Raw genomic sequence first — 24,390 nt, 5'->3', positions numbered from 1 at the left:
GTTTTGCAACCTTAATCCACCAATCTAATACTGTGGGGTGCCTGTCCATCGATCGCAGACATAAGGTCCACGCTTCCGATACTGCGTCTGCCAAATCTTGCTCTTTTAAGAGAGAGACATTTAGATGCCACTGGTTCCCAAAAATCTTAATCGGCTGTGGAGCTAAATTAATGCACGCCTTCATACTGCAGTGGTCACTAAAATATACAGGTACGATTTCTGAATTAAGTAGACATCGTTCTAAGTTTTGGGAAACATAAATTCTGTCTATTCTACTGCGCGAAGTCTGTGTTATATACGTATATTCAACATTCGTTGGATATTTTAGTTCCCATGCTTCCTTAAGTTTTAAGTCGGTTACTAGGCGTTTAAGTTCCAACGAACCGTTAAAGTGTGGTTGTTGATCCTTACGATTTAACACACAGTTAAAATCACCGCCCATTATAAAACTGTTTGGGTTTCGACGTAATAAATATATAATTTCCTCTTCATAAAATGCTGCCCTGTCCTGTCTATTACTATTTCCTGAGGGCGCATATAAGTTAATCAATGTGGTACGTAAAACTTTTATACTAATGGCCCTTCCAGATTCCAAACGCTCTACTTGAGACACGGGAATTACTTCCCTGAGCAGAAACGCTGTTCCTGTATGTGTTTCACAAGATACGTTGACAATGGCGGTGTATCCTGGTACTGCAAGAGACGTCGTTACAACCTCCTGTAGCAACGCGATATCGGTTCCAGAGTCATACAAAAATTCCTTGAGAGCAGCTAGCTTTAATGAGGTTCGAATTTTATTTATATTTATCGTCGTGATAGAGTATGCTTGCATCTGTAACTGGCTATTGGCCACCTACAACCTTGGTCAAAAACTGTTGTACTTTTGGTATGCTGAAATCCGTTTTAGAACTACAGGCGTTTAGAAATCCGCATTATTCCTCGTAACACGGTTGCTAAACGTTAGCTTGTCTTCCATTGTCATCCCGTACCTTAGGACTGAGGGGCTGTTCGACATTGAGTGTTTCAGAAGGCTCATCTGGAGCACCTTCCCGGACAATGTCATATCGTATATTTTTCTGCGATTTGACATCTGACTTTTCGGCTTTTTGTTTGGCGTGGATGCGAGAAACAGTAAGATTCGGTTGTGGTTTTAGCGGACGGCGGTGGACGCCCTGAGAGCCCTGATCTGATTTTGTTGTGGCAATACTCGGCGTGGCCGCTTCAGCAACAGTGTCGCGAGAGATCTGGTTTGTAAACACTGCCTGCTGTTTACATGCTACCTTCGTTTGTTGTGATGCTTGCGACGGTGTTTGCTTATTTTCCGGTTCAGGAGTAAACACTTCCTCTTGGTTACACTCTGGTGTCGGTTGTTGTGGTGTTGCGGTGTCGCGGTGTTGTTGTTCTACCGCTTCCGCGAACTTCCCGTCTGTAAACAGCTGATTATCACTGTTTACAGCTGGGCAAGTTGTCACTGCCTTGGGGACTTCTACTTTCTCGCTGTCGGCAGCGGCCGTTTCATTTTCTGGCAATGAGCGAGGTGTATGAGAAACTGTGATTAAATCCACTTGCATTTCGTCTTGGGGCACAGGCAGAGGTTCAACGCTAGCTTTCTGTTTACGTACAGCAGGAGATTGTCGGGAGGTTTCATCATCGGAATGATCATCTGTATGTTCAAGTGGTCGTTTCTTGTTTAGTACGTCCAACTCTCGGGCAGAAGAATCACAATTCAAGCGTGGTACCAGGGGTGGAAAATCACTACCATCAACAGCAATATTTCCAGAACTAGGTACAGGATCCGGACCCTCACCCTGTTTGGCTGTATTATCAGTTGCCAAAACTTCGCTCAAGGTCATCTTGCGGCGTTGGACTAAATTCGTTTTTAGTACAAAAACACGACGAGGACAGTCCTGCCTTAAATGACACGATTCATTGCATATATGGCACGTAGGGGTTTGACCAGTATAAATCACGTGGGCTTTATGCCCGTCAACAGTTATATGAGATGGGATATTCGACTTTACTTCCATCTCTACCGAACGAATACCATTGAAGCTCTGAATTTTAAATTGCTTCGACCACCGTTCGTTAACTATATCCTTAACCTCACCATATTGAGACAGGGCAACCTTGATTTTCTCATTATCTATCTCGATAGGTGAATTTAACACCCGCACAGATCTATAAAGAGCATCAGCTCTCCTGATAGCTACTTTACTTGTAGTGCCGTCTCTATGCAAAAATTCTACATGATACCCGAATTTTCCAATAATCTTGTCTACCGAAAAGGGGCTCAAAAATTTTACGAAAACACAGTAGTTGTCAGTATCGAGCTGAGTGGTATGCACCATATCAGAATTAATGCCAAGTACCTGATCAAGCCAATCATGAATTTCCAGAGCAGTCGGCTGAACACGTCGTGTTTCCTTGGCGAACGCAAAAACCAGCGTATTCTTCCTCACAGTTGTAGCCATGGTATGCAGAAATCAACGGGAGATTCCGGTAATTACCGAAAACTCCAAAAACGATAAATAAACGTCGGTAGAAAACACACAACAGAACACAGTAGGCAGAATAAACACAAGTTACACACGAAGAAAAATCACAAAAAACAAGGACACCGAAACGCAAATGTAAACACAGGCGAAGCACTGACTACGCGCAGCAAACGGCGGCACGTCCGTACGCGTCGGCAGCTAGAGCCAGAATGCTCGTAGCTTTTTTCAAGCAAGTTCTGTTCGTCCGTTCTCTGTAATCGTTTGGTATATGATTAAACTGACATACTCGCCTATGGCTTTCGTAAACGAAAATTTCATTGTGACCCCGACGTGATTTGAACACGCAACCTTTTGATCTGGAGTCAGACGCGCTACCGTTGCGCCACGGAGTCGACGCTGCTTAGGTCTTGTCATGAATAGGTTCCTCGAACACTTACTGTACCGTTCAAACCTAAGAAATAATGACAGTAGGATCCACGAGACACTCGTCCCAGATGTAACTCAGTAGTAGAGTGTCTGCTTCGCATGCAGAAAGTCTTGGGTTCAAATCCCAGCTCCTCCAATTTTAGTTTCTCCGTGCAGCAGTACATGAAAACTTTTGCCTATCACCATATTCTATAAAATTCAGTGTACAAGATTCTTTCCCCAAGCAAGTGGATTTCGTACAGTTCGACCTCATGGCGGGAGGACGATGACCTGCAAGACCCTGGGCTGCGATCCCCCCCCATTGAAATGTTGCTCCAAAGCCTTCGGTATGGCGTGCAGGGTGCATCTCAAACATGTATTTCCAACTCACCGCGACAATCGTCATTTGTTTTTTCGAGATACTGAAAAATGAAGTGGGCACCCGGGATTGAACCGGGGACCTCTCGATCTGCAGTCGAATGCTCTACGTCTTTTTTTTTTTTTTTTTTTTTTTTTTTTTTTTTTTTTTTTTTTTTTTTTTTTGGCGCCTCCCTTCTCCCCATACAGCCCATCCATACGCTCACCTTGTTTGCCTTCTTCGGCTAGCTTCTTCGCTTTAGTCTCTCTTTACTTTATGAAATTTAGTAAACCAAAATGTTTTTTCCTGCAAACATGGTAAACATGGTAAAATAAAAATGTTGGAATGGACGTACATGTCTTCTTGTACATTGTCCTTAATACCTGGGCCAATGTATGCGTGGTCCCTTTGTAACTGAAGAAATGCCTCTTAAAGAAAAAGAAAAAAAAAGTAAATTGTATATATATGTAAATACTTAAAGATGGGCTAGTTTCAAATCCAGTAGTGGCGAGCATGCTTCCGCCTGATGGGACACTTGGAAGTGAAGCTTTTTTAGGGTTCTGTTGAGGCCTTCTCGGCTACCGTAGCGGCCCCGGGGCCCGCGAAGTCCCCACCGTACTTCGCCCTCAACAGCTATCCCCTACTTCAGCACTCTTCCAAGTGCGGCGCTGAACTGTACTCAGTTAGCCCACTCCATGTCTCTCGAAGAGAATGTTCAACATATTGCCGAATTTCTTTTTGTGATCCTTGGTACGACACAGTCTGTAATATTGTCCCCGTATAAATTCTGTATATTCCAGAACATTGTCATGTCCTTGTTTAGTTACAACGTAGTAGATAAAATTTCCCAGGAGCCATAATACGACATTATGTTTTTGTGTAGGAAAGAGAATCTCATCCGGGAAAAATATAGCATCCAATGTAATTTCTCGACCATCAGTCCGCTTAATGAAACAAATCCGCTTCCGAAGGTCGTTCCATATGTCTCTGTATCCTTTACAAAGGAACCGATGGGATAAGGTGTCAAGTTCAGAACACTGTAGACATTTATCTGTTTCACAAAGTCCGATGGAATACAATTTCTCATTGGTACTAACGATATCATTTACTACCCTATACCATGCCACTTGGACGTCTGTAGGAAGGAATTTATTATGGAGATTGCTCCAAATGTGTTTCCAGTTGCGATGTGGAAACTTTGTCTCCTGCTTATGGTGAGTAGATTTTGATCTTAAACGATCGACCATGTAGCGGCAGTTCCGCTTATGTTTGTCGTGTAAAACAGATTCCATGTAGCTGATCTCCAAATAGTAAAATCTAATATGTTGCAATTTATAATTGATCGTGCTGATATTGATAGGTGGCTTCAGACTGGCAGGTCTATAAAATTTGAACAATTGTGATGTTACGCTGGTCGGGTGGTCCTCAATGAGGTGCAGGGACCGCTTTATAAACAAGGCAGTAGTTTTCGTCTGTATATCCGTTAGATCAAGTCCTCCTTCGTCCGGTTTTAAGGTAATCATTGCAGCAGCGACTCTAAAAATTTCTCCTTGCCAAATGTAGCGACAGACTGTCGACATAATAGCTTTTGCTATTCCTTTAGGGATGGGTAAAATTTGCCCCACATACATGGCCTTAGAGAGAACGGAAAGATTTACAAGTTTAGTTTTTTGCTTTATATTGAGCTCTCTCATATGATGTAACAGGAGAGCACCTCGAATCCTGTCCAACATTTTTTTCCAGTTGGATGCAGTTGTTCGAAGGGGACAACTATAAAAGGTGACACCCAGGGCTGTATGATGGTCGACACATTTCGCCCAAGCAATCGGAGCTTCCGTGAGACCGTTAAGAGGTAAAAACGCACTCTTCGCCTCATTTACTACTGCACCCGTTGCGTTGCAGTAAAGCCGCAAATTTTCTGTTAAACGCAGAAAGTCTTCATTGCTTCTTATTATCACACCAACGTCGTCAGCGTAAGCATTGGTAACTTTCTTCGTACCTGATACGGCGATGCCATCTAAAGCAGCAGTTAAACGTTTCAAAAGAGGTTCCAGTGCAACAACATACAGCATCATTGATAATAGACTCCCTTGTGGGACTCCGTTTCTGATCAAAATATCCTTAGTATAGTGTCCATTCAGGCAGATCTTGGTGTTGATACCTGTTAAAATGTTAGCTAAAATTTTCACATTCGGAGCAGTTAATCCCATACACTTCAAGGTTTGAAAAAGGTATCTGTGGTTGACCCTATCAAAAGCCTTGGCGAAGTCTATAAAAGCAAGACCGCCTGGTTCAGTTGTGTTGGAAAAGATGGCGACTATGTCTCTATATTCACTGACAGTCTTGAACATGCTGCGTCCAGGAAGACAGGTCTGATAACACTCTATGGCCTTGTCGAAGACCGGCCGTAATCTCTCTTTGAAAACCCGCGCTATTATTTTGTAATCAGAATTCAGTAAGATTATAGGTCTCATTTTACCGATATCCTTGATTTCTGTGGTCCTACCTTTCAGAAGAAGCACAGTGATACACTTTTTAAATTCCGGCGGGACGGCCTCTCCATGCAAGACTTCATTTACAATTGCAGTGAAAGTGTGACCAATTACATGCCAATAAGTTCTATAAAACTCTAAAGGCAATCCGTCAGGTCCAGGTGATTTCTTAGAAGGTGACGACTTCAATAAGTCGAAAACATCGTCTGCGGTTATTTCTGTTCTAAAAACGAGGTCATCCTCTTCCGTTAATGTGTTCGCAATGCTAGATGTGGATAAGAAGTCTGTCACTACCGGTTCGTCAATCGGCCGTTCACCATAAAGGGTATCATAAAATCTAAAAACCTCATTCATAATGTCTTTTTGATCTGTCAGGACGCTCGTGTCCTCAGCTCGGAGGTACTCAATAAAATTCCTTCTCCTTTGTTGTTCATGGCGGATTAGATGATATATTGAGGTAGTTTCCTCTTCGACAACAGTCGGTGTGTGTGATTTGATTTTTAAACCCTCTAACTGTGACCTCCTGAGAGGTAGGAGCTTTGCTTTGGTTCTGTTAATTTGTAGGAAAATGTCTTGAGTCATCGGCTGCTCGTAGAGGTCGCGTAAGCAAGCATAGTGGAATTCAATTGTATTTCGGACCCATCGCGCTCGATCTTTACTGTACTCTATCAGAGTAGCTCGTAATTTTTTCTTGGCAACAGAGGTCCACCACTCTATATTAGTTCTATATTTATAACGCTGCCTCAGACAGGCCTGCCAAGTCACCGCTATGAGATCCGCGAGAGAGTTCTCTACCAACATGGTGATGTTTAATTTCCACAGAGGCCTACCCCAGTACGTCTTCTGCTTCATTAAGTGCACACTGCATCGTACGCCTAGGTGGTCGGAGAAAGTAGTGGGTACGACTTCAATTGCAGCGACTTTCTCTTCTAAGTTCGAGGAAACATAGATCCTATCAATTCGGCTTTGCGACCGACTACTGACATAGGTAAAGCGGACCGCAGTGGGATATTTTATTTCCCACGCGTCTTTCCATTTCATGTGGTGGACTAGACAATCGAGTTCGCCGGATTTATTAAAATTTGGACGTTGGTCCTTTTCCTTTAAAACGCAGTTCCAATCGCCGCCGATGAGAACCTCCCTTGGGTTGTCTTTAAGTAAAGTTAAAATGTCACTTTTAAAAAACCTAGCCCTCTCAGATCTAGCATTATTTCCCGATGGAGCATAGACATTGATAAAAGTTGTATTAAAAATTGTACATCTAATGCCCCTCCCTGAATCTAACAAACATACATCTTTCAGTTCAATCCCTTCCCTGACAAGGATCGCCGTCCCACAATGACACTCAGGAGCTACATTTAAAACATGTTTATACCCAGCTACATACAGATCCAAAACTTGAACTTCTTGTAAGAATGCAATATCAGTGTCGGACTGATATAAAAAGTCTCTAAGAGCAGCCACTTTAAGTTCATTCTGTATTTTATTGATGTTTAATGTAGTCACGTGATACGCTTGTTGCATACTGATATATGATTTATTCGAGCTGAAGTTGTACTAAGGATTAATAAATACTCCCGCCCTGTCCGTATCCCTCCTGCTTACGGCACAATACATACGGTAAGCCCACTCCGTTAATAAAAGTTGTCTTCGTCTTTTAGGGAAGTTTTTTCCATATCTTCATCAGTACATTCTTCTCCTTCTTCTGCCCAGTCCAGCCTGGTCCCTAAAGTACTTCGATCGAGCGCGGGTGCGTCTACGACATCTGCAGTTGTAGTGTTGATCTCATTAGAGGATGGTTGGCATCCGTTTTCAGACTGCCGTGTTCTGCAGGGCCCTCGTTGGCACTTGCCGGAGGGGAACCTTCCAACACCTTGTCTTTCCCCTGTATGGACCGGAGCTTGTCTCGTAAAGCAGGAGCCAAACTCTCGGCAGCTTCATGAGCCAATCTCCGCTTCTTGGAGTTTCTTTTTCTCCTTGGGGATCGCACAGGAGACGAGTCTGGAGATTTTCCCGCTGAGGTTGTGGGGGAATCCTCTGACGACTTCTGTCTCTTCTCTTTATCTAAATTGCTGTTGTCACTGTCGTGTGTAGGCCCTATGGTGGGTGCAGCCACCAGCACATCGCTAACTTTAGGTGGTTCGCCAGTATCTGATTCCTGCACACAGTGGTGGCCGTTCGCATTTGCTGTTCCCACGTCTCCTCCATTCGACGTTTCCCCCGTTGGCCCCTCAGTTACCTCTGTATGTAGGTCTGGTGGACCTGCAGTATCCTTTTCTGACTGATCTGAACCCTTCGGACCCCCGTGATGGAAAGTCGAAGAATGCCGGGCAAAGTCAATTCCTGCGGTGTGCAGTACCTCCTGCTGCACACCTGACAGACGTTCAGTCGTAACAGAGATCTCGCGTGTTCCATCAAGTGATTGCCGCCTGTCCGCTCCCCGAACAGCTTCACCGAGACACGGTACTAAGTTATTCTCGGGTACCGCGTGTGCAGAGGGAGCTGCCCCAAGCCCTGCGGGGGCCGGTACTGCGGGGTCGCGAGTGTATGCAGCGGCCGCGTAGGTGAACTTGAGACTAACCGCCGGGCCTGAAACTGCAGTGTCCGCAGCCGGGAGCTGTGGAACACGCCGCTTAGTGCACTCATTCCTAATGTGCTCAGTCGAATTACATAGAGCGCAAGTTCGGGGTTGTCCGTCATATATAACGATAGCTCGATAGCCACACACAGTTATATATGAAGGTATGTGCCTCTGAAGCTCAGTCTTAATTTGACGAACGCCATTCAAGACTGGAAACATATAGGACTCTGACCATTTCTCTGCAATGTTCGAAATTATCCTACCATACGGCCTAAGAACTTTATTTATCTCTTCGGCCGGAATCTCGAAGGGCAACTCAAAGACTCTAGTAGTTCTGATGCCGAGTCCAGCATGAGAAACGATAACATCACTGACAGATCCATCAGAATGATTAAACTTGATGACACCACCACATTTATCTACTATAGAAGAACATAAGTCAGGACTTTGCAATTTAACAAAGGCAGCATTTGAATCAAAGGATAAATGAACGCCAACAACATCATCAACAGAAATCTGTACTTTTTCCATAAACCACTGCTTAATCTCAAACGCTTTCGGTCTCACAAAATTTCTGTCAAATGCAAATTTGATCGTATCTTTCCTCAAAACATTAACTGTATTCATTCTGTCTTCAAATAAATGCTACACAAGTCGCAAGAACGAAAGAAACGATACAAAACAGACCTTGTACCAGCGCCAAAGCCGTTGTTTACACCAATGCGCCAGCGCTGCCGCCACACGTCCGTCCCGCACCGTGGCTGCGACTCGAATTGCGACTGAGCTATACCCCCTTTCACGTTCTTTCCGTTCCCATAACTTAAGGAAAAATATTATACTCTGCCTGGCTAAAGACGTCTAATCGAGCAAAATATTGCGTAATCATTATCTCTCAGTTATATATTAGCGTTAAACGATATAAATATCAAAAATACTAGACACTTCGCGCCTGGAGAAAGTGCGAGTCGGCGCCTTCACCTTAATGTCAGAACGCGAAAATTGCACTAGTAGCTTTTTTCAAGCAAGTTCTGTTCGTCCGTTCTCCGTAATCGTTTGGTATCTGATTAAACTGACATACTCGCCTATGGCTTTCGTAAACGAAAATTTCATTGTGACCCCGACGTGATTTGAACACGCAACCTTCTGATCTGGAGTCAGACGCGCTACCGTTGCGCCACGGAGTCGACGGTGCTTAAGTCTTGTCATGAATAGGTTCCTCGAACACTTACTGTACCGTTCAAACCTAAGAAATAATGACAGTAGGATCCACGAGACACTCATCCCAGATGTACTTGCTCTGGCGGGGGTGTAACTCACTGGTAGAGTGTCTGCTTCGCATGCAGAAAGTCCTGGGTTCAAATCCCAGCTCCTCCAATTTTTGTTTCTCCGTGCAGCAGTACATGAAAACTTTTGCCTATCACCATATTCTACAAAATTCAGTGTACAAGATTCTTCCCCCAAGCAAGTGGATTTCGTACAGTTCGACCTCATGGCGGGAGGACGATGACCTGCAAGACCCTGGGCTGCGATCCCCCCCCCATTGAAATGTTGCTCCAAAGCCTTCGGTATGGCGTGCAGGGTGCATCTCAAACACGTATTTGCAACTCACCGCGACAATCGTCATATGTTTTTTCGACATACTGAAAAATGAAGGGGGCACCCGGGATTGAACCGGGGACCTCTCGATCTGCAGTCGAATGCTCTACGACTTTTTTTTTTTAATTTCTTTTTTGGGCCTCCCATCTCCCCTTCTAGCCCTTCCATTCGCTCTCCTTCATGCGCCTTCTTCGGCGAGCTTCATTGCTAAAATCAAATGAAATACTCCTTCGCACGTAAGGGAATCCATACCAAACGTGGTGAGAAAAGTAAATGTCCCCATCCAAATGAACTTATTCTGTAACGTTGGATGGTTGTTCAAAATGACTGAAAATGATCTGGTGAAAATTGTGGATAAAGAAAGAAAAATTAATTGGAAAACTGAGAAACGTAGGCTTCTTAAGGACACACACAATACAAGACACTGATCTCAGATTTACTCCTAGACTTACGAGCCCTACGACACGGCGAATGCCAATTATTCCGGTCCCTCGATGTCGTCCAGGGTGCCCTGGAAGTCTCGTGTAGGCTGGCGGGATGGGGGCGGCGCGAATTCCCGCGGTCGGCGGCCTTCCTGGGCTTTTTTTTTTGTTGTTTTTTTTTTTTTTATTTTTTGTTTTAGCATAGGCATAGAATGCAAGGCCTTTTCAGGGTTCTGCAAAGGCCTTCACGGCTACCGTAGCGGCCCTGGGGCCCACGAAGTCCCCACTGTACTTCGCCCTTAGCAGCAATCCCCTACTTTGGCATCGCAAAATCCGATATTTTATCCGCTATTCGTCATTGCGTACTTCATCCGATGCCTTGTTTGTCAAATAATATTTTTAGCATGTTACCATACAAAGTCTTGTTGTGTCGTTGTCCACATATTTTATAATATTCCAGTAATACATGTTGCTCATAGTCCAGTACGTCGGGCAAGCCGAGGTTATTAATGACGTAATTGACATAGTTCCCCAGTAGCCATAGGGTAACATTATTCTTCTGAATAGGGAAAGCAACGCTTTCGGGGTTGACGAGAATGTCGACAGTAGGGTGTCTGCCGTCGTTCCTATCGATAAACGCCACCTGTTGGCGAACTCTGTCCCAAATGACCTGGTAGCCGTTGCATATGAGACGATGCCGTAGGGTGTCTATCACATTACAACGTGGACACTGATTTGTGTCACTCAATCCTATAGACTGTAATCTTTCATTTGTGGCAACGGTATTATTGACAACCTTGTACCAGGCACCGCGCACATTGGTGGACAGTACTTTATTGTTTATATTCTTCCATATATTTTCCCAATTTCGGGTGGGGTATTTTAATTCCATTCTGTTTCGGTTGTCCTTTGTAATAAGGCAATCCATGATGAAACTACAGTTTCTTTTGGTCCTATCCGCGACAATGCAGTGCAGATAACTGAGTTCTAAATAGTAGAATCTGATGTGCTGCAATTTGTAAGATATTTTACTTATATTAATAGGTGGTTCCATACTCTCCGGTTTAAGGATTTGGAAAAGTTTCGATGATAAATTATTGTGGCGGCCTTCTAAAAGCTGAAGTGTACGCTTGATATAAAGAGCCGTAGTTTTGCGGCGGATATCGGTCAGTCCGAGGCCTCCTTCTCTCGGTTTTAAAGTTATAGTACTGGCCGCCACTTTAAATATCTCACCTCTCCAAACATACTTGCAGATGAAGCTCATGATGGTTTTGGATATCGCTTTAGGTATCGGCAGTATTTGACCTACATATACGGCTTTCGAAAGGACAGCGTAGTTGATTAATTGCACCCTTTGGATAATGTTCAAGTCTCTAAGTCGGTTCATTATTAAAGTACCTCGAATACTATGTAAGACCTTCTTCCAGTTGAATGTCGTTGTTTGCAGGGGGCATCGGTAGAACCTCACACCTAACGCAGTGTGATGGTCTACAGACCTGGCCCATTCGAGGGCAGTGTTCCTGAAGCCATGGAGATTTAGAAAGGAGCTTTTCATATCGTTGATTTGCGCTCCCGTTGCGAAGCAGTAAAGGCGAACAATCTCTCTCAGTCTTACAACGTCGTCATTGCTTCTGACGATGACTCCGACGTCGTCGGCGTAAGCGTTGGTAGCGTTACTGACCCCTGAAATTGAGATGCCTTCTAATTCCTTGTTTAATCGTTTCAGCAAAGGTTCTAGTGCAACCACAAATAGCATCATTGATAAAGGACTTCCCTGCGGGACACCATTTGCTATTGCGACATCTTGAGTATAGTGTCCATTTATTAAAATTTTGGTTTTCATGCCTTGCAATAGATTTTTTAAGACAATTAAAAATTTTTCGTTAAAACCTATATGCATCAGAGTGGCAAATAAATATTCGTGGTTTACCTTATCAAAGGCTTTAGAAAAGTCGATAAAAACGAGGCCAGCCTTCGTCAATGTCTTTGAGAAGATACTGATTATGTCCCTGTATTCGCAGACTGTTTTAAAAATATTCCGACCCGGGAGACACGTTTGATGGGGACCAATTACGGTATCTAACACCGGTCGGAATCTGTTTTTTACTACCCTGGCAATAATCTTATAATCAGAGTTCATTAAGGATATCGGTCTCATTTTATTGAGCTGTTTGACATCCGAATTGTTTCCCTTCGGAAGTAATACAGTGACACACTCTTTCATTTCGTCAGGTATGTGCCCTCCACGCAAGATTTCGTTGACTACTTGTGTGAATTTATTCCTTATAATATGCCAATATTGGGAATAAAATTCTACGGGTAAACCGTCGGGCCCAGGTGATTTTTTAACAGGTGAGCTTTTAATTACTTCGAAAATGTCTTCAGATAGGATTTCAACAGTGAGGCTCCTGTTGTGTCCTGCAGTTACTAGTTGTTCCATATCACAGTTTCGGAGCAATTCCCGTCCATGATCTGGGTTATACTGGTGAGCACTGTACAATTGATTATAATACCTATGAGCCTCGTTTAAAATATCTTTCTGTTGAGTTAAAAGACTTTGATCTTCAGAGAGCAATGACTGAATAAAATTTCTTCGACGATTTTTTTCGTGTTGGAGTAGATGATAGAGTGAAGCGTGTTCTTCTTCCACTGTGGTTTGAACTCGTGATTTTATTGTCATTCCTTCCAGCTGTTTGCGTTTAAGACTAAGAAGTTCGGCCTTGACCTGTTTGATACCCGTTCTGACAGCCGCGGACATTGGCATATCATAAAGGTCACGCAGACAAGTATAATAGAATTCTATAGTGCGCCGAGACCAAAGTGCCCTTTCCCTACTGTAAGAAATTAGAGTAGATCTAAGTTTCTTTTTGGCGCATAAAGTCCACCAATCGATCGTTGACCGGTATTTGTGGCTTTGTCGGAGTGAAAGTTGCCAAGAAGCTTCTAACTGCTCAGTTAGGGCGTTATCTCGAAGCATGGCGATATTTAATTTCCAAAAAGGACGGCCCCAGTATGTCTTCTGTTTAGGAAGTCCAATGCTGCACCTTAGTGCTAGATGGTCGGAAAATAAAGTTGGTATTCGTTCGACGCCACTGATTTTGCTGGCTAAATTTAAACTTACGTATATGCGGTCGATCCGACTTTGCGCTTTAGTGCTAAAATATGTGTACTGGACAGACACGGGGTATTTGACCTCCCAAGCGTCCTGCCATTTCATTGTTTTCACAAGACCATCTAGTTCTGGGGAGAAATTGAAATTTGGCGTTTGGTCTTTCCTGTGTAGGACACAATTCCAGTCACCTCCGACTATTACATCAACGGGGTTTTCCTTTAGTAAAAACACTAGATCATTTTTTAAAAAATTGGCTCGTTCTGTTCGACCACTGCTTCCCGAAGGTACATAAACATTTATAATCGTAACACCGAAAATCTTAAAACTGATTCCGCGCCCCGATTCCAACATGGTTACATCTGTTATTGCAATACCTTCCTCGACCAGACAGCGGTGCCGCAAGCGCCTTCTGAGGCGACATTGAGAATTGCAGTAAATCCCGGAACATACAAATTTGAAATACACACTTCTTGAAAAAGCGCAATATCGGTATCGGACTGATATATGAAGTCCCGGAGGGCAGCAATTTTAGTTGCACTCTGGATCTTGTTAATATTAACAGTCATAATGTGATACGTTTGATCCATAAGCAAGATGTGTTATTGGTTACTGGACTTTCCGGCGATTAGGCATATGTAGTCCGAATTCACATGTCATTCGTGGGCTCAAAGTGTAGTCGTGAGCTTGAGAGGTTGCGGTTAACATGCCATACCATTGTTCGCAGATACATGTGGCAGTGTTGCCTCCGTATCGTCTGCCAATTCAAAACGACTATTTTGGGGAGATTGTCTACGCTGGGAAGTAGGTACGTCCTGATGGTCTGAAAATTCGAGGCCTGGTGCTCCTTCGTCCCGGACACCATTCTCAGGTGATGTCCGTAGATGCGACGTTATGCTTCCGACCTCAGGTTCCTTCCGGCCATGGTCTTCGATCGTTGTCTGTTCCTGAATGCTCCTCAACCTATCCCGCAGAGCCGGGGCTAAGCTTTCAGCAGCCTGGTGTGCTAACCGCTTTTTGCGACGTTTCCTAGCTTTCCTAGGCGATCTTGACCGCTCTGGAGACGAATCGGGGGACTTTTCGGACGAATGCGGAGACGAAGTCGGCGATGCAAGCCGGTCTTGTGTCCTAGTCGAAGATCCAACGCTGCTCTTTTCACCAGGCGTGGAAGAAAGGACTACCGTAGTTAGACTCGCCTCTGTCGCAGGGGGCCTGTCAGCCGCGCTGTGGGAAGCAGAACCGTAGTCATTGACTCCTTGTGTCAGTTGGATGATCGAGTGATCTATGATCATGTCTTGCCCAACAATATTCTGAACTGGATCGTCCGTTGCCGCTACTTTCGTGTTGGTCTCGTCCTGTCGTGCGCAATCAGGCGGTTGCAGGGAGGTATCCACAGTAACCGCAGAAGGTTCTGCTCGCGAGCTACGAGAAGGCTCGGCGCAGTCGTAAGGTACAGGTACCTGACTTTCACTGGTGGTACACTGGGGCGCTGTATGGTTAATCATAGCTACGGATCTACCACTGTCTATATGGCTGTTAACAATCTCGGGATGCTCGCATTGGTCCCCCAGTTCGAAAGATGTCTGCCGAGCTGATCGCAAAGGTGACGTGGCAGCAGCATACGTCATCTGCAGGTGAACTACAGGCCCTGCACCTGCGGACTCTACACTTGATAATTGAGGAACCCTCCGTCTACTGCACTCAGCACGTACGTGCTCTGTCGAGTTACAAATGGCACAGGTACGAGGCTGTCCATCGTAAATGATCAACGCACGGTATCCTCCAATAATTACAAAGGAAGGAATGTGCTTGAGAAGTTCCATCTTAACCTGGCGAACACCATTCAAAACGGGAAACATGTGTGGATCTGACCACAATTCCGCAACATTGGAAATTACTCTGCCATACGCCCCGAGAACACGACTGATTTCGGCTACAGGCATTTCAAAAGGAAGCTCAAATACTCTTACTGTTCGTATTCCCATCCCAGCATAGGATACTACGACATCGCTAACTGAGCCGTCTAAATGATTGAACTTAATAATACCTCCACATTGTTCAACAAGTGCGACACATTTAGCAGGATCTGCCAATTTCACATATGCCGAGTTAGTCACAAACGATAAATGAACTCCAACTAAATCATCTTTAGTAATTCCAACTTTTTCTGTGAGCCACAGTTTGATTTCAAAAGCTTTCGGTCGTACGAAATTTCTATCGAAAGCGAATTTAATCGTGTCTTTTCTCATTTTCATCAAACCAATACACAATTAAGTGAAGTAATGCGCTTGCGAGCCGGCCTACCTGGCTCGCAGGAAAACAGCCTTGTTGACACGAAACGTCCGCAGCGGCCGCCACACGTCCGTCTCGCGCCGAAGACGAGGCGCGAATACGACTGAGCTATACCCCCTTTCACGATCTTTCCGTTCCCATAACTTAAGGAAAAATATTATACTCTGCCTGGCTAAAGACGTCTAATCGAGCAAAATATTGCGTAATCATTATCTCTCAGTTATATATTAGCGTTAAACGATATAAATATCAAAAATACTAGACACTTCGCGCCTGGAGAAAGTGCGAGTCGGCGCCTTCACCTTAATGTCAGAACGCGAAAATTGCACTAGTAGCTTTTTTTCAAGCAATTTCTGTTCGTCCGTTCTCCGTAATCGTTTGGTATCTGATTAAACTGACATACTCGCCTATGGCTTTCGTAAACGAAAATTTCATTGTGACCCCGACGTGATTTGAACACGCAACCTTCTGATCTGGAGTCAGACGCGCTACCGTTGCGCCACGGAGTCGACGCTGCTTAGGTACTGTCATGAATAGGTTCCTCGAACACTTACTGTACCGTTCAAACCTAAGAAATAATGACAGTAGGATCCACGAGACACTCGTCCCGGATGTACTTGCTCTGGCGGGGGTGTAACTCAGTGGTAGAGTGTCTGCTTCGCATTCAGAAAGTCCTGGGTTCAAATCCCAGCTCCTCCAATTTTTGTTTCTCCGTGCAGCAGTACATGAAAACTTTTGCTTATCACCATATTCTACAAAATTCAGTGTACAAGAATCTTCCCCCAAGCAAGTGGATTTCGTACAGTTCGACCTCATGGCGGGAGGACGATGACCTGCAAGACCCTGGGCTGCGATCCCCCCCCCCCCCCCCCCCCCCATTGAAATGTTGCTCCAAAGCCTTCGGTATGGCGTGCAGGGTGCATCTCAAACATGTATTTGCAACTCACCGCGACAATCGTCATTTGTTTTTTCGAGATACTGAAAAATGAAGGGGGCACCCGGGATTGAACAGGGGACCTCTCGATCTGCAGTCGAATGCTCTACAACTTTTTTTTTTTATTTTTGTCCTCCTATGTGAAAGCCAAGTATCCTAGTCACTTTTTCTTTTCTTTTTTTTTGTTTTTTTTTCACGTTGTCGGGCCAAGCGAAGTACTCGTAACTTGTCATGGACGCTTACCCTACACCAGTCTTCTCAAAAACAATATCTAGCATGTTCCCAAAGAGGCTTTTGTAATGGCGTAATGCTGTCGTTCTCCAGTAGGCCGTTTCCATGTACAATTTGTAGTCTAGTATGTTGTCAGGTCCCTTTACGTTTATTACATAGTTTGCGAAATGGCCTAAGAGCCACATCACACTGTTGTGTTTGGTTGCAGGGTAGTATTTTTCCTGTGGGCGTAAAAGCATCTCTGTTGTGTGATTTCGTCCACCACGACGGGTGAGGATTCGAACTTTGGTCTTAGTCCAATCCCAGTTTCGCAGATGCCCGGCACACGTAAAGCGATGGAGGAGAGTGTCGACTAGTCCACATTGACAACAGTAATACGTGTCACTAAGCCCAATCCTTTGGAGTTTTTCGTTGGTGGCCACTATGTCATTGACGACTCTGTACCACGTGGACGTCACCTCAGAGGAGTGGATAGGGAGGTTAATATTGGTCCATACATTGTGCCATAAAATGGCCGGATATTGTACTTCGATTTTACTTGGGATGTCAGATGTGTCCCAGTGTTCTAATAGTTTCTTGGAAGTTATGTTGGTCGCGCGGAGAATGTCATCACCTAAGTAGCTGATGTCTACGTAAAATTCTCGTATATGCTTTAACTTATAGTTTAGTTTTCCCACGTTGATCGGTGGTTTCATGCATTCTGGCCGGACTACCTGGAATAGTTGAGAAGTGACGTTACTGTGGGCAAGATTAATCATAAATAAGGTTCTTTTTAGGTACAACGCTCTCGCTTTCCTCGCAATGTTAGTGAGTTCTAAACCCCCTGCTGCCCTCGATTGGGTCAGGGTGACGAGTCGCACTTTAAAAAGATTCCCTTTCCAGACTTGGCTATTAGCCGGTCTCATGATAAGTTTGGCTTGCATTCTAGGTACTGGAAAGATCTGTGCAATGTAATACGCTTTAGAGAAAACATAGGTGTTTATGATTCGAATTGTCTGCAGGAGATTCGTAGAGCGCCAGCTAAGTTCACGCAGCGCTCCTCGTATCTTGTTGGTTGTCTCTCTCCAGTTGGTTGCTGTCATCTTCATGGGGCACTTGTTGAAGCTTATGCCTAACGTCTTGTGATGGTCCACCAGAGTGGCCCAAGAGATGTGTACGTTCTTTAAGCCTCGAAGATTCAACAACTTACTCTTTTGTGCGTTAATCTTCGCACCTGATGCTCTATTGTACTTACCAATCTCTGCTTTGAGGATGGCTATTTCACCGCCGTGTCGTATGACAACTCCTACGTCATCGGCGTAAGCTCTGACGGATATGGTGGCCCCAGAAACAGTCACTCCAGTCAATCGTCCATTGATCTGTCGTAGAAAAGGTTCCAACGAGAGAACATATAACAACATTGACAGCGGGTTGCCCTGCGGAACGCCCCTCCGAACATGAATAACTTTCGTCGACTGTCCATTTACAATGATTTTCGCCGTAATTCCAGTCATCAGTTGATGAATAATACGCACCGCACGATCCGAAAACCCCAGCTGCTGCAAAACAAGTTCCACGTATCGATGACTGACATGGTCAAAGGCCTTGCAGAAGTCTAGGAATAATATCGCGCATTTAATATTTGTAACTGCAGCAACAGAAATCAAATCACGAAATTCAGAGATGGTAGTCATTATTGTCCGTCCAGGAAAACAGGCTTGATGGGTGTGGATAACTTTCCGGAGTAGGGGAGTCATCCGTTCTTTAACCGCCCTTGCTAATGTTTTATAGTCATAATTCATGAGCATGAGAGGACGAAAGTTAACGATTTTCTTGTGGCCCGTGCTTTTCGGTATCAAGACAAGTTTACCCTCTTTGAGTTCTGATGGAATTGCACCTCCTCTCACGAGTTCATTAATGACCTCAGTAAACACTGTTCCAATGATATGCCAATACCGTTGATAAAACTCTTTAGGAATACCGTCTGGACCCGCCGATTTAGTTGGAAGAGATGTCTTTACCAGGTCGAACACCTCGTCGACTGTAAAGTCAACAAACAAGGAATTATTGTCATCTATGGTGATTAAATTACGTAATGAGTTGATGACTTCAAAGCCATCACAGTTATCAGACTGGTCCTCGTTGTAGAGCAATTCGTAATGCCGATGGAGTGCACGGACAATGTCACCTTGGTCTGTGAGTACCCTACCGTCTTCTAGTTTGAGATCCTCAAGAAAAGTACGTCGCCGATTAGACTGATGTTTCATCAAATGGTACATTGCGGTTGTTTCATCCTCCAAGAGAGATTTTGCTTTTGATTTGATTTTCAATCCGTCTAACCGTTTCCGTGTGATGCTTAAAAGTTTGGCTTTTACTCGTTTGATCCGTGCTAGGTGAGTGTCTGACCCATGTGACTGTTCATGGAGTTCTCGTAAAACCGTGAAGTAGAAGTCATAGTCCTTTTTTCTGCCATACTTTTGTGAAAACTGTAATTTTTTAATGTTTGTCTCAACTTCACCTTAGCAAGTTTGACCCACCACTCGGTTTTGGTCCCGTAATTCTGAATTGATCTTAAACATTTCGTCCACGTGTCGAGAACGCAATCTTCAAGATCGTCATCTTTTAAATGCGCGATATTGAGGGTCCATTGGTTGCGGTATGCGCGAGTGGACTGCTTGACCAATGTTATGGAAACGGAGAGAGCGCAATGGTCGGAAAAATACGTGGGGATGACGTCCGCATTTAGTACGTGAGTGCTAATATTCTCAGAGACATATATTCGATCAATGCGACTACATGAGGCCGAAGTAAGAAACGTATATTTGACTAACGTAGGGAAGAGGACTTCCCAGGCATCCTTGTATCGCATAGTTTTAAGTAATTCATGAAGCTCCTGAGAATAATTAAAATGTGGAGTCTGGTCTTTCCGATGGACAACACAATTGAAATCACCTCCAACAATGACCTTGATAGGATTCTTCCGATGCAAATACACAACATCTTCCATGAAGAATTTGGCCCTCTCTGACTTTTTAGTGGTACCCGATGGAACATAAACATTTAAAATCGTGACATCATAAACTTGACAACTTAAGCCTCTTCCGGATTCAAGTTTATCCAGTATCACTACTGGTATCCCGACACGACTCATTATAGCAGTTCCTGTACTATCGTCTGATGAGACGTTGAAAAAAGCGTTAAAGCCAGGTATATGAAAATCAGTAAACATGACTTCTTGCAACAAAATTCTGTCCGCCTCCGATTCGTAAATTAATTGTTTCAAAGATAATTTTTTTAAGTCCGAAGTAGTTCTGTTGATATTGAGAGTTACAATGTTATAAGTTTGACTCATTATGTCAAACTAGCGACACGCACTTGTATTCGTGTATGTGGGGCACCGTACACTATATATCTGAGAGTATAAGAACGCCCAATGAAGTGCACATAATCATGTAGGCTCAATTCAGGTAGTAATTCTGCTAAGTTTGTGCATCGGTGGCAACTATAGAAGTCGTGGGCGGACCTGCAGGACAATCGGCGTCGGCGTTCTCGAAGTGCCCCTGGGGGGGTGCTACTTTGCCTTCAGGTGATTTTCTTTCTAATTTAGCCGCTTCGCGCCTTATCTGACTTCTACTGTGAGTTACGTTCGGCGGAGGATTCAACCGGCGTCGTTGAGGATCTTGAGTCATGGCATGAGTTTGAGAAACACCTTTATGCTGCGAAACTTGTTGCCTACTGTGACTATCACGTGGGGGATCTGGCAAATCCTGTGCCATAAGTTGCCGTTCTTCGGTATTGGAAACTGTCACGTCACTGGCAGTCGCCACATCAGGCCGCTCAGTAACGAGAAAAGAAGATTCACATTCCTGCCCCTCGGCCTCTGCTGTCGCTTTGGGAGAGCTTTCTGTCCCAACCTGGACAGTAGCAGTTGCAGACATCGCAACAGCTACCGCAGATACCTTAACATTCCCGCCCTGAGACGTGGATTCGACCTCCATAACGTTCACTTCTGACCCGCCGTCACCAGAACAGGATTTTTGCTTTTGAACAGGGTTCGCTTGGTGAGATTCTTCCTCATCTGAGGAGTCACTAACTGAGTCATGAGGTCTCTTTTGACTGGAATTGTTCCGTTCACTAGCAGCCGTGTCAGAGTGCGCGTCGACAGAAGACACCATAAGTTGATTGCCATCGAGCGTAATAGGTTCGGTACTAATTGCGGAAGGTGAAGTAGCAGCAGGCTGTTCAACTTTACCATTCATCAGAACGTCACTGAACGTCAGCCGCTGCCTCCTCTGCAGAGTGTTTTTCAGGACAAATACGCGACGCGGACAATCCTGACGCAGATGCCCACTCTCATTACAAATATGACAGGTGGGCGTCTGACCGGCATAGGTGGCTAGTACCTTGTACCCACAAACCATAATATGTGACGGAATGCTGACTTTAACATGCATCTCTACAGATCTCACTCCACTGTAGCATTGCAACCGGTGTTCACGAGACCACAACTCATTCCTAATAGACCTAACCTCGCCATATGCAGATAAGACCTCTCGCAGATAGCAATTCTCTACTTCGGGTGGCAAGTTAAACACTCTCACATTTTTGTACTCGAGATCAGCAGTAGAAATTGTAACAGTACTCACTGTTCCATCACGGTGAAGAAAGTCAATCGTGCCACCATGGTTTGCCAGTAAACGCTCCATCACAAGAGTGTCCAGCAGTTTGACGAAAAAACAATACTGCTCCAGATCGTAATAAGCAGTATGCACTTGCTCCGATGTAATGCCAACAACATCCACAATCCAGTCGTGCACTTCAAGGGAGCTTGGTTGAACGGACCTTGTGGACTTGTCAAACTGAAACTTGATTGTATTCTTCCGTGGAAATAAACGTGACATGTCGCTAATCAACCCGGCAAGGGCTAATAGCACTTATACTTGACAAAACACAACTGACAAACGACACAACACGAAACTGAAACACGGAACGGGAACACAACACGCGATGAGAGACAAACAGCAAAACGTAAACACCGCTAGGGACTCGGAGCTCGCGACACTTCCTCACTCCAGCGCGTCTCAAGCGGAACTATATATATTTTTTTTTTTTTTCATTAGTCCCCTAGACCTTAGAACTAGTTAAACCTAACTAACCTAAGGACATCACAAACATCCATGCCCGAGGCAGGATTCGAACCTGCGACCGTAGCGGTCTTGCGGTTCCAGACTGCAGCGCCTTTAACCGCACGGCCACTTCGGCCGGCTAATTTCATTGTGACCCCGACGTGATTTGAACACGCAACCTTCTGATCTGGAGTCGGACGCGCTACCGTTGCGCCACGGAGTCGACGCTGCTTAGGTCTTGTCATGAATAGGTTCCTCGAACACTTACTGTACCGTTCAAACCTAAGAAATAATGACAGTAGGATCCACGAGACACTCGTCCCAGATGTACTTGCTCTGGCAGGGGTGTAACTCAGTGGTAGAGTGTCTGTTTCGCATGCAGAAAGTCCTGGGTTCAAATCCCAGCTCCTCCAATTTTTGTTTCTCCGTGCAGCAGTACATGAAAACTTTTGCCTATCACCATATTCTACAAAATTCAGTGTACAAGATTCTTCCCCCAAGCAAGTGGATTTCGTACAGTTCGACCTCATGGCGGGAGGACGATGACCTGCAAGACCCTGGGCTGCGATCCCCCCCCATTGAAATGTTGCTCCAAAGCCTTCGGTATGGCGTGCAGGGTGCATCTCAAACATGTATTTGCAACTCACCGCGACAATCGTCATTTGTTTTTTTCGAGATACTGAAAAATGAAGGGGGCACCCGCGATTGAACCGGGGACCTCTCGATCTGCAGTCGAATGCTCTACCCCCCTGCGGGTTCGGGGGTTAGAATAGGCCCGCGGTATTCCTGCCTGTCGTAAGAGGCGACTAAAAGGAGTCTCAAACGTTTCGGCCTTATGTGATGGTTCCCTCTCGGGTTTGACCTCCATCTATCTAAATTACTCCGAAGAGCGAGCCAATTGGGGAAGGGCACCTTACATGGTGCACTGTATCCTTCGTGCAATTAGACCTATAGCCGTCTTTCTCGTCGTTGCAATGGTGTCCCGCTCGTTTTCGATCTCTTGGGCGATTACCACGCTGCACTCTGCAGTGTTTCTTTTAACTGTGACGACGACCTTGGCCATTTTTGCACCTAAGATCCAGCACGGTAGCCAGTCCGTTGTGGTGGGGTCGCCATGTACCCTCTTGGTTGTAGCCCCCTGACAACACAGGGATCGCTCTACTGATGCCTGCGCCGTTCACTCCCCACGTATGCCAAGGAGTAGATGCCCATCTCCCTGGGGCATCAGGACTCCCGGCAATGGCCATCCTGCCAGGTGGCCTTTGCTGTGGCTGGGTGGCGCCCGTGGGGAGGGCCCTTGGTCGGAGTAGGTGGCATCAGGGCGGATGACCCGCAATGAAGCGTGGTACATCATCTGTCGCTGGCGGCCAGCCGTCAGCAGTCTCTAAGCGTTCGAGAGCCCATTTTAAAGGTACCGTTCATGACCCCAAATCGTTCCCCTCCCTCGCCACACCATGGGAGGAACGACAGGCATTGCGTGACACTGAGACGTATTCGCCCAGATATCTTGTCTGTACCAGAGCTGATGGGGAATCTTTTCTATCCGTGAAGCCTCAGTTCTTTGTAGAGCATTTAGAGGACAAGTTCGGTGAGGTGGAGGGCTTGTCCAAGATGCGGTCTGGATCGGTGTTGATAAAAACGGCATCCTCTGCCCAGTCACGGAGGTTGCTCAATTGTGACAAGTTGGGGGATGTTTCCGTTAGCATCACGCCGCATAAGAGTCTGAACATGGTCCAGGGTATTATATTCCTATTAAAAATAGTAATTATTTACAATTTTATTGATCACTGCTGTTCCCATAATGCATTCAAAAGTAATAGTATTATATTCCACCGGGATCTTCTTCTGCAGTCCGACGATGAATTACGCGCCAACCTCGAACGACGAGGTGTTCACTTCGTCCGGCGCGTCCATCGGGGTCCGAGGGATAATCAGGTCGCCACTGGTGACTTCATCTTGGGCTTTGAGGGTGATGTCTTACCCGAAAAGGTTAAGGTGATGGTTTACCGTTGTGATGTGAAACCATATATCCCTCCTCCGATGCGGTGTTTTAAATGCTGGAAGTTCGGGCACATGTCATCTTGCTGTACTTCCAGCATGACGTGTCGGGATTGCGGACGTCCTTCGCGTCCCGATACTCCATGTGCCCCGCCTCCTATCTGTGTTAACTGCGGAGAACACCATTCCCCCTGCTCGCCGGACTGTAGGATATTGCAGAAAGAACGGAAGATAATGGAATATAAGACCTTGGACCGGCTGACCTACCCCGAGGCTAGACGGAAATATGAGAGGCTCCATCCTGTGGCAATGCCGTCAACCTACGCCGCTGCTGCAACGACGGTTCTCCCGTCATCACGAATCGGCTCTAAG

At 45.2% G+C, this 24,390-nt stretch overlaps 7 non-coding genes across 7 annotated transcripts; 3 read left to right on the top strand and 4 right to left on the bottom strand.

Annotated features, from left to right (window-relative positions):
• Positions 1-2,815: 2,815 nt before the first annotated feature.
• On the bottom strand, positions 2,816-2,887 carry Trnaw-cca. Its single transcript has one exon. It is a non-coding gene; the product is annotated as a tRNA-Trp (tRNA).
• A 6,556-nt stretch (positions 2,888-9,443) lies between these two features.
• On the bottom strand, positions 9,444-9,515 carry Trnaw-cca. The gene has a single exon. It is a non-coding gene; the product is annotated as a tRNA-Trp (tRNA).
• A 118-nt stretch (positions 9,516-9,633) lies between these two features.
• Positions 9,634-9,705, top strand: Trnaa-cgc. Its single transcript has one exon. It is a non-coding gene; the product is annotated as a tRNA-Ala (tRNA).
• Positions 9,706-16,187: 6,482 nt separating this feature from the next.
• Positions 16,188-16,259, bottom strand: Trnaw-cca. Its single transcript has one exon. It is a non-coding gene; the product is annotated as a tRNA-Trp (tRNA).
• Positions 16,260-16,377: 118 nt separating this feature from the next.
• Trnaa-cgc lies at positions 16,378-16,449 on the top strand. The gene has a single exon. It is a non-coding gene; the product is annotated as a tRNA-Ala (tRNA).
• Positions 16,450-22,171: 5,722 nt separating this feature from the next.
• Trnaw-cca lies at positions 22,172-22,243 on the bottom strand. Its single transcript has one exon. It is a non-coding gene; the product is annotated as a tRNA-Trp (tRNA).
• Positions 22,244-22,361: 118 nt separating this feature from the next.
• Trnaa-cgc lies at positions 22,362-22,433 on the top strand. The gene has a single exon. It is a non-coding gene; the product is annotated as a tRNA-Ala (tRNA).
• Positions 22,434-24,390: the final 1,957 nt, after the last annotated feature.

The sequence above is a fragment of the Schistocerca piceifrons genome, chromosome 3 (genome assembly GCF_021461385.2).
Source record: "Schistocerca piceifrons isolate TAMUIC-IGC-003096 chromosome 3, iqSchPice1.1, whole genome shotgun sequence".
In the NCBI taxonomy this organism is placed as follows: Eukaryota; Metazoa; Arthropoda; class Insecta; order Orthoptera; family Acrididae; genus Schistocerca; species Schistocerca piceifrons.
The sequence above is the reverse complement of the archived record's forward strand: the minus strand, read 5'-3'. Positions and strand labels throughout refer to the sequence as shown.